The 12,831-nt window shown below is 49.5% G+C and overlaps 1 long non-coding RNA gene across 1 annotated transcript in view; it reads right to left on the minus strand.

Moving 5' to 3' along the window:
- LOC103348689 (uncharacterized) overlaps positions 1 to 12,831 on the minus strand; it is a 59,818-nt gene that overhangs the window by 910 nt on the left and 46,077 nt on the right. The window lies entirely within an intron of this gene.

The raw sequence follows: 12,831 nt of genomic DNA on the forward strand, positions 1-12,831 counted from the left end.
TAAACTTTCTTTCCCCCCCCCCAAGATTGTATTTATTTATTTTCATTTTATATGAGAGGCAGGGAGAGATCTTCCATCTGCTGGTTTGCTCCTCAGTGGTTAGCCCGGGCCAAAACCAAGAGCCTGGAACTCAGTTCTCAGCTCCCGTGTGTGTGGCAGAGACCCAAGAGCTTGAGCCATCGCCTGCTGCCTTCCAGGGTGTGTATTAGCAGGGAGCTAGAAAGGAAAGCAGAGCTGGAACTCGAACCCAGTCACTCCTGGGTGGGATTTGGTCATCCAGAGAGGCGGCTTCACTGCCAAAATGCCAAATGCCTACCCCAAATTGACTAAGGATTCAAAACAGTTTGTAGCCATTGGAGTGACTGCAGGCGTTAAAACATTAGCTCATTGTTTCCCCGATTCCACCAGAAGGGGGCAGCAAAGCAAACCAAGAGAAAGTGTGGGTCAAAAAAACCGGAAAGACCGAAATTCAGAAAGCTAATGGCCCCAAAGTTTTTTGGGATGGCTTCACCGTTGGGAGGGCTTACAAAGGCCCTAGCCTCGAGTGCCCTACAGACCATCCTGCAAGAGACTTGAGCAGATCCTGACGCGGGAAAACACCTTCCTACAGACTGAGGCCGCCGTAACAGCCCCGCTGCGCCCCGCTGCAGGCTTCCCGTGTGCCAGGCTCTAATCTCTGCACACACCTTCTTCAGCCTTCACACAAGCCTGCACAGCAGCTGTTACCCCTGTTTTGTGGGCAAATACAACTCGATACCATGAATTGAACACACTGCTGAGAAATACAGACTTTAGAAAATGTTTCTAAAGATGAAAAATGACGAAGCCCGAGTTTCAACCTAGCTCCTCTTTCAAAATCGTCACTTTTAAGCCACTGACCCTAATGTTTCGGCTTTAAGAGCAAGGATTTTGGGTTTGCCAGTTAACTGACTAGAAAAGGGCTGATTAATCCAGTTCTCTGCTAGTGCACCTGGGAAAGCAGCAGACTATGGCCCAAGTGCTTGAGCCCCTGCACCCAGCTGGGAGACCCGGATGAAGCTCCTGGAGCAGCCCCTGCAGCCATTTGAAGGGTGAATCAGTGGACGGAAGATCTCTATCTCTTTCTGTAACTCTATCTTTCAAATTAAACAACCAACCCACCCCTGTTCCCCTCACCCCGCCCCCGCAACAGCTTGAGAACAGATAAAGGCCATCCACATGCTTTTCCACACAAGCTCTATTTCCTGACCTGCAATGGGGTAGTGTCCAGGGCAAGATGGGATCCACGTCATAGGAACAGAGTCAGAATCTGGAAATTTTGCTTGGTCCATTTACGTTGGAGTCAGCTTGGTGAGCGACTGTGGTAGACTGCAAATCATGGCCACCATATTTTGTAGCCCCTTCCATTGAGGTAGAGTTTGTTTTCCCATCCCTAGTGACTGGGTTGGCCCTGTGCCTTGCTTTGATCAATAAAAAGCCACAGATGTGGAGGCGGGTGTTTTGACACAGCTGCTACAGTACTGCCTGGGACACCTGCACCCGAAATCTAGGTGCTGGTTGCAGTCCCAGCGCTGCTCCCAATTCCAGCACCTTGCTAATGCGCACGCTGGTTGGCAGCACAACGTGCCCTGGGGTCCTGTCTCTCCTCTCCATAGCAGAGCTGGTGGGAACATTAAAAATGCCAAAAGGCTGAAGCTTGGAATTAGTAGTGCTGTGGCCTGCGGTGCCAGCATCCCATATGGGCTCCAGTTCTAGACCCGACTGCTCTACTTCCAATCCAGCTCTCTGATGTGGCCTGGGAAAGCAGTAGAAGATGGCCCAAGTCCTTGGGCCCCTGCACCCATGTGGGAGACCAGGAAGAAGCTCCTGGCTCCTGCCTTTGGATCGGCTCAGCTCCGGCTGTTGTGGCCAACTGGGGAGTGAACCAGTGGATGGAAGACCTCTCTCTCTCTGCCTCTCCCCTCTGTATAACTCTGACTTGCAAATAAATAAATAAGTCTCTGTAGTTCAATACCAAGAAATTTCCAAAGTCTTATATCAAGCCTTCAATACTTAGAATGTGCCCATTTGTTTCATAAAACTCTAAGATTTCCAGCTCTGGAAAAGCATTCGCCTGGCTTATACAACAGAGAGGCATTCTAGTAGTCTTCTGAGCAATGATTGTTTTAAGGCCACAGTGGGATATATCCTGATTCCTACTGTGAAAAGTCTCGTACCTTGATCGGGATTAGCACAGATCTGAACAGATATGAAATCCTTCCTCTTTTTTTTTTTTTTTCTTCCTTTTTTTTCTCTTTCTTTTTGACAGGCAGAGTGGACAGTGAGAGAGAGAAACAGACAGAAAGGTCTTCCTTTGCCGTTGGTTCACCCTCCAATGGCTGCCGCGGCACCCTGTGGCCGGTGCACCGCGCTGATCCGAAGCCAGGAGCCAGGTACTTATCCTGGTCTCCCATGGGGTGCAGGGCCCAAGGACTTGGGCCATCCTCCACTGCCTTCCCAGGCCACAGCAGAGAGCTGGCCTGGAAGAGGGGCAACCGGGACAGAATCCGGCGCCCCGACCGGGACTAGAACCCGGTGTGCCGGCGCCACTAGGCGGAGGATTGGCCTAGTGAGCCGCGGCACCGGCCCGAAATCCTTCCTCTTCTTCTCCCCTACACCTCCAAAAAACCATCTGAAACCTTCTGCTGGGTGGTGCCAAGGCCACGGTCCTCAGCTTAGTGATGTAGCGAGCACTCCCGTGATGTTTACTGCGTCCACCCTGTTTGACTGACCAGCTCTGCTTTCCACTGTATTGATGAAGAAATGAAAATGCAGAGAGAGGTTAAGTAATTTGTCCAAGGTTCCAATTTCTAGAAATATTTATTTATTTGAGAATGAGAGAGAGAAAGAGAGCGAGCTTCCATCTGCTGGTTCTTTTCCCCAAATGGTCACAACAGTAGGAGCTGGACCAGGCCCCAGCTAGGAAGGAATTCCATGTGGGTCTCCCACCTGGGTGACAGGAATTTAAGCACTGGGACCATCTGCCACCGCCATCCCAGGTGCATTAGCAGGAAGCCGGATTGGAAGCAGAGCAGCTTCAACCTTACGCTCTGAGCATCCCAAGAGACGTCTTGACCTGCTGTGCTCCAGCACCCACTGCCAGTGCAGGAAGGTTGATCCCTGAATGAAAGGCTATGAAAAGACATGGAGCTGGAGTTAGAAGAGGTGAGGCCGGTGCTGTGGCACAGTGGGTTAACGCCCTGGCCTGAAGCACCGGCATCCCATACAAGTGCTGGTTTGAGACCCAGCTGCTCCACTTCCGATCCAGCTCTCTGCTGTGGCCTGGGAAGGCAGTGGAAGATGGCCCAAGTCCTTGGGCCCCTGTACCCACATGGGAGACCTGGAAGAAACTCCTGGCTCCTGGCTTCGGATCAGCACAGCTCTGGCCGTTGTGGCCAATTGGGGAGTGAACCATTGGATTGAAGACCTCTCTCTCTGCCTCTCCTCTCTCTGTTTAACTCTGACTTTCAAATAAAATAAATAAATAAATCTTAAAAAAGAAGATGAGGTATTCTTCATTCAAGCAGCAGCTCTAAGTAATTCTTCATAAGGAAGTAACAATGACAGCAGGAGAGGGGGTGGGGGGGAGAAGGAGAGAACATCTTCCATTGGCTGATTCACTCCCGAAAGGCCTGCAGTTGTTAGGGCTTGGCTAAGCTGAAGTCAGGAGCTGGGAACTCAGTTGGGGTCTCCCACATGGATGTCTGGGGCCCAGATACTTGAGCTACCACCCTTTGTCTCTTGGGATGCACATTATCAGAGGGCTGGAACCAAGAGGAAAGCTGGGATTTGAACCCAGTGCAGCGTGCAACTTCTCCATCTTGGCATGAGCCCCATTCATGTGACAACCCAGGTTTATAATGTGGATTTGGCGAGTCAAATCCTGAAGCTCAGAACACAGGCTGCTTCAATAATCCAAGTGTTCTTAAGAAAAAAAAGTGTGGAATATGGAATTAAAAGATAAGTGTATTTTAGTCCAAAAAATGTTGAAACCTCTATATAGAGGGGTCATTAAAAACCTTGTAGAGGGGGCAGGCATTGTGGTGCAGCAGATTAAGCCGGTGCCTCAGGCGGAGGATTAGCCTAGTGAGCCACGCCCCCGGCCTTTTTTTTTTTTTTTTTTTTTTTTTTTTTTTTTTTTTTTTTAATTTGAAAAGCAGAGAGAGAGAGAGAGAGAGAGACAACTTTCACCTGCTGGCTCACTCCCTAAAGGCCCACAATAGCCAAGGTTGGGCCAGGTTGAGCCTACATTCTCTATTGGAGTGCCTGGGTTTAAGTCCCAGCTACCCTGCTTCTAACCCAGCTTCCTACTAATGTGATTGGGAGGCAGGAGGTGATAGCTACCCTCCAATCAAATATTTGGGCCCCTGTCATCCACATGGGAGACCCAGATGGAACTCCTGGCTCCTGGATGTTGCAGGCATTTGAGGTGTGAACCCGATGATGGAAGATCTCTGTGTCTGTCTATATCTCCGTCATTCTACCTTTCAAGTGGGTAAATTTAAAAAAAAAATTAAGCTCATGGAAAATACATATAATTTTATAATTTCATGGACTTAAAATGTCTTTTAGCAAATTACTTTCATTTTCATGCTGCCTCTCAGGTATATTATTAGGAAGCTGATTGATAGGAAGCAAAGAAGAGCCAGGACTCAGACTGACACTCTAACATGGAATGCGGACAGCCGAGGGCAGCTTAACCTGCTGCACCACAAATGCCTGCCCCTGGCATTTTTAAAAAATGAAATTATACCCTATTTCACATTCCCATTGCCTAGGCTTTTCAAAAAGAAACAGAATCTTAAAAAATTAATCTACACTTATTAATGAATAAAATTTTATTTAAAAGCAGTTTAAATGTTATCTTAACTAAATCTGCAAAAACATGCACTATAAGGCATAAACCCGGAGTCTAAGAGATTTTTATTCAAATTTTATTCTATAAAGGCTCAAATGCAGAACATTTGGAAGACTGATGCAGTGACTTTGTATAGGATTGTGCAATCAACACTGTTATATTTGCTTTGTCACAAGCCAGCCCATCTCTACATCCCTCAACTCATCCATCAATCCATGTTAGTCTTTGATACATCTCAAAGTCGCAAAAGTGCAAGTTAACTTCCCACTTAAATACTTCAGCATAGCCAAAGGATGTTTTACAGGTATAGCGTTTGGCCACTGGAGGGCTTCCAAATGCCATAAAATGCATTAAAAGCATAATCCTGAAGTTTTAGGCACTAGAAGGGTCTAGGGGAAAAGTGCATGCAGTGTAAATGATGTTAAAGTGAAGCCCAATCTGAAATCCAGCAAGACTGTCTACCCTCTTTTTTTGTTTGACAGGCAGAGTTACACAGTGGGAGAGAGAGAAACAGAGAGAAAGGTCTTCCTTCTGTTGGTTCACCCCCCAAATGGCTGCTACGGCCAGCGCACTGCGCCGAACTGAAGCCAGGAGCCAGGTGCTTCCTCCTGGTCTCTCATGCGGGTGCAGGGCCCAAGGATATGGGCCATCCTCCACTGCCTTCCTGGGCCACAGCAGAGAGCTGGACTGGAAGAGGAGCAATCGGGACAGAATCTGGCGCCCCCCAACTGGGACTAGAACCCAGGGTGCTGGTGCCGCAGGCAGAGGATTAGCCTAGTGAGCCATGCCGCCGGCTTTTTTTTTTTTTTTTTTTTTTTAATTTGAAAAGCAGAGAGAGAGAGAGAGAGACATCTTTCACCTGCTGGCTCACTCCCTAAAGGCCCACAATAGCCAAGGTTGGGCCAGGTTGAAGCCAGAAGCCTGGAATTCAATCTGTGTCTCCTAAATAAGTGGCAAGAACTAACACTTGGGCCATCACCTGCTATCTCCCAAGGTCTACATTAGCAGGAAGCTGGATTGGAAGCAGAGCCAGGACTTGAAGCAAGCATTCCAAGGGGAGGTAGATATTCCAACCAGAGTCTTAACTGCCATGCTAAACATCCGCCCTGGTGACTACTTTTATTCTAAAGGAGAAATCTCATCACTGGCTCATCTTCCCCTCAAATGATGTGTGCCTTTGAAGGAACACGCTTTTAGATCAGAAACTCGAAAAACTTGACAAAGGCAGACGTTACATTCATGGAAATGAGCTGAAAACAGGAATTGAATCGAATTGAATGTTAATGTGTTCAGCATGGGCCCAGGTATCATGAGGCTCTATTAGGCCGTGGGGCATAAATAGTTAATTCCAAACACCTGATAGAATGGGGCACCCATAGATAACCCTGGAGCTCAGTGGAATTTCACCCCCACCCCCCACCCCCGCCGCCAGATATTCCGTCAGCCTGGCACCAGCTTTTATGAGCACCACTCCCAGGACACACCAGACCGACTGTACCACACCTAGCAAATAAGTGGCTTCAATAAGCAGCCACCAGCAGGGCTTCCTGCACGCTCAGGCCACCGTATCACGGCCTTGTGGTATTCTGCACGTCCCCATCACCCTCCTCCAACAGGCAGCTCAAAGGGGGACCTCTGCCCGCTGCCTGATGGGCTGAAGACTCGCTGCAGAACCGCCCCTGCCGCCTGCCGTCCCCCCACTAAGCTGCCCTTTCTACAAAGTCTTCATCTCCTTGACTGGTTGTCTCATCTCCAGTGCCTTCTTCAGACCCCCAAATCCTAAACCTGACAGGTATCTTCATCTGCACGCCAGGTTCTCGCCTTCACAGTGATAAGAATTCAGAGCCGAGGCACCCATATACAGTGCACGAGTGAGAGCAGGATTCATGTACCCACGTGTGAGTATGGGCCACCCCACAGGGAGAGGGACCCATCAGGAGTGAGCCAGACAGGTGTCCATGAGAGACGGGAAGCCGGAGAGACTCCCAAGCATGGTCAAAGGCAAAACAGAGCCTCGCCCCCACTGTTTCTTTTATAAGGTAGGAGTTGCTCCTTAATTGGATAAATAAATAGGGTGGACTCTTAGTAGGCACGAAGCTTTCTGGAAGTTTTATGGCACCTCCACGTGGAGTTTATCTATATGATCATCAGGATATCTCCTTCCTGGTTCTGGATGAGACACAGGTGTATCCTGGGAATGTAGGCTTGTCAGATTGACAGGTGAAGGGCAAAAGTTACAATGCAAGGCTGGCAAGAATTTCAGCTCACCTATTTCTGTTTTTTTTTTTTTTTTTTTAAGATTTATTTATTTGAAAGGCAGAGTTACAGAGAGGCAGAGGCAGAAAGAGAGAAATACAAAGAGACAGAGAGAGAAGTCTTTATTTTTATTTTTATTTTATTATTTATTTATTTGGCAGGTAGAGTTATAGACAATGAGAGAGAGAGACAGAGAGAAAGGTCTTCCTTCCATTGGTTCACTCCCCAAATGGCCGCCAGTCCATTCAGCTTTGCCAATCCGAAGCCAGGCACCACAGGCGGAGGATTAACCAAGTTAGCCACAGCGCCAGCCCGAGAAATCTTCTATCCACTGGTTCAATCCCCAAATGGCCCAACGGCTGAAATGAGCCGATCCAAAGCCAAGAGCAAGGAGCTTCCGCTAGGTCTCCCACGCAGGTGCAGGGGCCCAAGGGCTTGGGCCATCTTCCACTGCTTTCTCAGGCCCTAGCAGAGAGCTGGATCAGAAGTGGAGCAGCCGGGACTTGAACCAGCACCCATATGGGATGCCAGCACTGCAGGTGGCGGCTTTACCCATTATGCCACAGCACCAGCCCTGGATTTGTTTATCTTTTTTTTTTTTTTAAGATTTATTTATTTGATTTGAAAGGCAGAGTTACAGAGAGAGAGAGAGGGATCTTCCATCTGCTGGTTCACCCCTCAAATGGCTACAACAGCCAGACCTAGGCAGACCGAAGCCAGAAGGATCAGGAGCTTCTTCTGGGTCTCCCATGTGAGTGTAAGGGACAAGGACTCGGGCCATTCTCCTGCTTTCCCAGGGAGCTGGATCAGAAGTGGAGCAGCCAGGTCTTGAGCCAGTGCCCATATGGGATGCCGGCACCAAGGCAGCGCCTTAACCCACTACACCACAGGGCTGTTCCCAGCTCACCCATTTTTATTCAACTTCCTGCACAGTTCTCCCATAGCATATTGATTGTTTTTTTTCCAGGAGGACAAGAACTCTGTCGCTTGTCCCCAACATGTAAATAGAACACAAGGTGGCACATGCCAGTGCTCCACAAAGAGTTTATTAAAGGAATGAGTGAATGTAAGTGCTTGATTCCAAGGAAAATTTTCTGCATATTTAATATGAAGGTGATGACTGTTTTACTCATCAAAGTTAAGACACTTAGCCTGGTTTTGGAAGTCAGTTTAATCCTATGCTGTATTGCCCACTGGAACTCAGCCAACACTGGCATACAGCACCCCCCTAGAACTGCATGGATGAGTTGTCATACAGCCTCTGACACTGGATCTGCTTGCGCAATGCACACGCAGCTGATCACTGATTCTGGGGAGACTGAAGAAATGGATCCCTTCTTGCAATGCACGGAGCAAGGAGCCAGGGCATTATGGATCACCCCTAATGGTTTAGGGGTGAATGTTCTTACAGACTAAAGCTGAGGCAGAGGTATGTGTTCAGCTCATGTCCAAGTTCCTGGTTAGTCTGCGGTGCTCATGGCTTTCCTTGATTGGTTGGTGATATCATGTTCCTCATGATGGAAGAGTGGGCTTCAGTCAGTCTGGGGGGTACCTGGAGGTGGTAGTTACTTTCTGTCCAAGGCCTTGGGTTCCCAGATAAGTCTGGGTCTGAGCTATTATCTATTGGAGAAACAAATGACCTCAGAAGTCCTGTGAGAGCTGCATCATAACATCAATTCAATGTGCTAATTTTAGGCTGGTTTGCAATTTATTTACTTAAGATGTATTTATCTATTTGAAAGTCAGAGTTGCAGGAAAAGAGGAAGAGACCGAGAGAGAGATTTTCCATCTGCTGGTTTACTCCCCAGATGACTGCAAAGGCTGGGGCTGAGCCAGGCAGCTTCATCCTGGTCTCCGATATAGGGTGTTGGGGGCCAAACACTTGGGCCATCTTATGGCACTTTTCCCAGGCCATTAGCAGGGAGCTGAATGGGAAGCGGGGCAACTGGGACTTGCACTGGCAGCTATGTGGGATACTGGCATTGCAGTCTGTGGCTTTACCTGCTATGCCACAATGCCAACCCCAAAACAATTTGTCTGAAAGGCAGAGCTACAGAAAAGAGAGGGAGATCTCCCATCTGCTCTTTCACTTCCCAAATGTTCTCAACAGCCGGGGCTGGGCCAGGCTGAAGCCAGAAGCCACGAATTCCACCCAGGTCCCCCATGTGGGTGGCAGGGACCCAAGCACTTGGACCACCTTGTACTGCTTTCCTAGGTGCATTAGTAGGGAGCTGGATCAGAAGCGGCGCAGCCAGGACTGGAAATGGCTCTCAGATATAGGATGCTGGTGGTGCAAGTACTTGGCGGCTTTCCCCACTGCACCGCAACGCAGCCACCTCCCGCCCCACACAACCTCTTGCTGGACAGAGGCAGCACAGCCAGCTGGTGGCGGCCGCAGGAATGTTTTCCAGAGTTTTCCACCTGCCAGGGGTCTGTGTGCCAGCAGCAGCGAAAGCCAGTGGAATGTGACTCATGACTGTGTGTAGGATCCCGCTTTCGTGCCCACAGACGGGATTTGTCACCACTGGTGGCCGGCTTGCCTCCATTCCTTTCCACTGAGTAATGAGTTACTGTGCAGAGACGAAAACAGGGATAGTCAAGCAAAGTGCATTAAAGTACGTTCCAAAGGTGGACTGGGCCAGGCAAGAGAGCACACGACACCTTTCTTCCTGGTTTGGGGCTTTTACCCTTGAAGCATGAGGGGCGTTGGTTGGGGATGTGCCCGTGTGGCTCATGGTGGACTTTTTTATATATTTATTTATTTATTTTTTGACAGGCAGAGTGGACAGTGAGAGAGAGAGACAGAGAGAAAGGTCTTCCTTTTCCATTGGTTTGCCCCCTCAATGGCCGCTGTGGCCGCCGCACTGCGGCCGGCACACTACCACACTGATCCGAAGGCAGGAGCCAGGTGCTTCTCCTGGTCTCCCATGCAGATGCAGGGCCCAAGCACCTGGGCCATCCTCCACTGCACTCCCGGGCCACAGCAGAGAGCTGGCCTGGAAGAGGGGCAACCGGGACAGAATCCGGCGCCCAGACCGGGACTAGAACCCCAGTGCCGGCACCACAGGCGGAGGATTAGCCTATTAAGCCGCGGCGCCAGCCCATGATGGACATTTTTGATTGACATCTGGGAGCTGTATACCTTGGGGGTCTCTACACATGTGGGTATACCCTAGGCTTTTCTGGTTTGGCTGAGCTCCCATTTTATCAGGACACTTTAACCACCACAAAATGGGTGGTCTTGGGTGGGTCCTAGTGGAGAGCTGGGTCCTTAGTTTCACCCCTGGAGGTCTGTGGCTCCTCCCCAGGTTACTCACATTAAATTATCTGCCTGATAATACCTAAGGAATGTAAGTATGTTGGAATGTTTAAATTACCTTTTAAAAATATTTAATTTGGTACTGGAGGCGCTGTGGCATAGCATCTTATCCATATGGGTGCCAGTTCAAGTCCTGACTGCTCCACTTCCAGTCCAGCTCTCTGCTGTGGCCTGGGAAAGCAGTGGAGGATGGCCCAAGTCCTTGGGCCCCTGAACCCATATGGGAGACCTGGAAGAAGCTCCTGGTTCTTGGCTTTGGCCTGTCCCAACCATTGTGATTATTTGGGGAGTGAACCAGCAGATAGAGGATCTCTCTTTCTATCTGTACCCCTGCTTTCCAAAAAAATAAATCTTTAAAAAATTTTTTAAAGATTTATTTATTTGAAAATTGGAAGGCCGGCGCCGCGGCTCACTAGGCTAATCCTCCGCCTAGCGGCGCCGGCACACCAGGTTCTAGTCCCGGTCGGGGCGCCGGATTCTGTCCCGGTTGCCCCTCTTCCAGGCCAGCTCTCTGCTGTGGCCCGGGAGTGCAGTGGAGGATGGCCCAGGTGCTTGGGCCCTGCACCCCATGGGAGACCAGGAAAAGCACCTGGCTCCTGCCATCGGATCAGCGCGGTGCGCCGGCCGCAGCGCGCCAGCCGCAGCGGCCATTGGAGGGTGAACCAACGGCAAAGGAAGACCTTTCTCTCTGTCTCTCTCTCACTGTCCACTCTGCCTGTCAAAAAAAAAAAAAAAAAAAATGGAGTTACACACAGAGAGAAGGAGGCAGAGAGAGAGAGAGAGAGAGAGAGAGAGAGGTCTTCTATCCGCTGGTTCACTCCCCAACTGGCTGCAACGGCCGAAGCTGTGCCGATCCAAAGCCAGGAGCCAGGAGCTTCTTCCGGGTCTCCCACGTGGGTGCAGGGGCCCAAAGGCTTGGGCCATCTTCCACTGCATTCTCAGGTCACAGCAAAGAGCTGGATTGGAAGTGGAGCAGCCGGGACTCGAACCACCGCCCATATGGGATGCCAGCACTGCAGGCAGCAGCTTTACCTGCTATGCCACAGTGCCAGCCCCCCAAAATTTTTAAAATTAATTTGACTTATTTGAAAAGCAGAAAGAGGGACAAAGAGAGAAATAGAGAAAGCAAGAGAGCTCCCAGCTGCTGATTCACTCCCCAAATGCCAACAAGGGTTGGGCCTGGAGCCAGGAGCCAGAGGAAACCAATCCAGGCCTCCCACGTTGGTGGTAGCAGTCCTATTACTCGTACCATCACTACTGCCTCCCAGGGTTTGCATTATTAGGAGGCTTGCGTCAGGGTCAAGAACTGGGGTCAAAGTCAAGTATTCTCACGTGAGACATGGGCAGGGTGTCTTAACCACTACATGCCTGCTCCTTGAAAGCACGTTTGGAAGGTGACCGTTTTCCTTGATGTTTCCTTGGCCTGGAAGGGCATTTCTATATTTAGCACAAGTCCACTTTGCTAACCTAAGAGGGTACCTTTCAAAGTGCATGGAAAATGAAGTCAAATGATGACTTTATTTTGGTGCAAAACTTTTTTTGAAATCCATCCATAGTTTTTTCCTAATAGGCATTTTTCCAGGAGGTTTTTGAAGACCCTGATACATGTCAGATATTTGGAGAATTTTAACAGTATTTTGTCTCTACATGAGAATGAGAGACAAATCCTTCTTCTATGGTGCCTGCATCTGAGGTAATATAAAGAGTAATTTCAAATCTGTTAGCTTTGGCCAGCGCCGCGGCTCACTAGGCTAATCCTCCGCCTGCGGCGCCGGCACCCAGGGTTCTAGTCCCGGTCGGGGCACCGGATTCTGTTCCAGTTGCTCCTCTTCCAGGCCAACTCTCTGCTGTGGCCCGGGAGTGCAGTGGAGGATGGCCCAAGTGCTTGGGCCCTGCACTCACATGGGAGACCAGGAGAAGCACCTGGCTCCTGGTTTTGGATCAGCGTGGTGCGCTGGCCACAGAGCGCGGGCCACAGCGGCCATTGGGTGGCGAACCAATGAAAAAAGGAAGACCTTTCTCTCTGTCTCTCTCTCACTGTCCACTCTGCCTATCAAAAAATTAAAAATAAAAAAGAATCTGTTAGCTTTCCTTTTGGTTACAAAGCAGCCTACCGAGGTGGGGACCTCGGGACCTGGAGATTAGAGATTTTAAAACCATATAATCACCTGGTATTTTGTTTGAAAATGCAATTTAAAAAAACTTTATTTGTTTATTTGAATGGCAGAGTGACAGAGAGAGGGGGAGAAACAGAGAAAGAGTTGGATCTTCCATCTGCTGGTTCATTCCCCCAAATATCTGCAATAGGCAGAGCTGGGCCAGGCTGAAGCCAGGCTGAATTCCATCCAGGTCTCCTATGTAGGCGCCAGGTCCCAGGTAA

Source organism: Oryctolagus cuniculus, chromosome 3 (assembly GCF_051225735.1).
Source record: "Oryctolagus cuniculus isolate XC-2025 breed Fujian yellow rabbit chromosome 3, ASM5122573v1, whole genome shotgun sequence".
Taxonomy (NCBI): Eukaryota; Metazoa; Chordata; class Mammalia; order Lagomorpha; family Leporidae; genus Oryctolagus; species Oryctolagus cuniculus.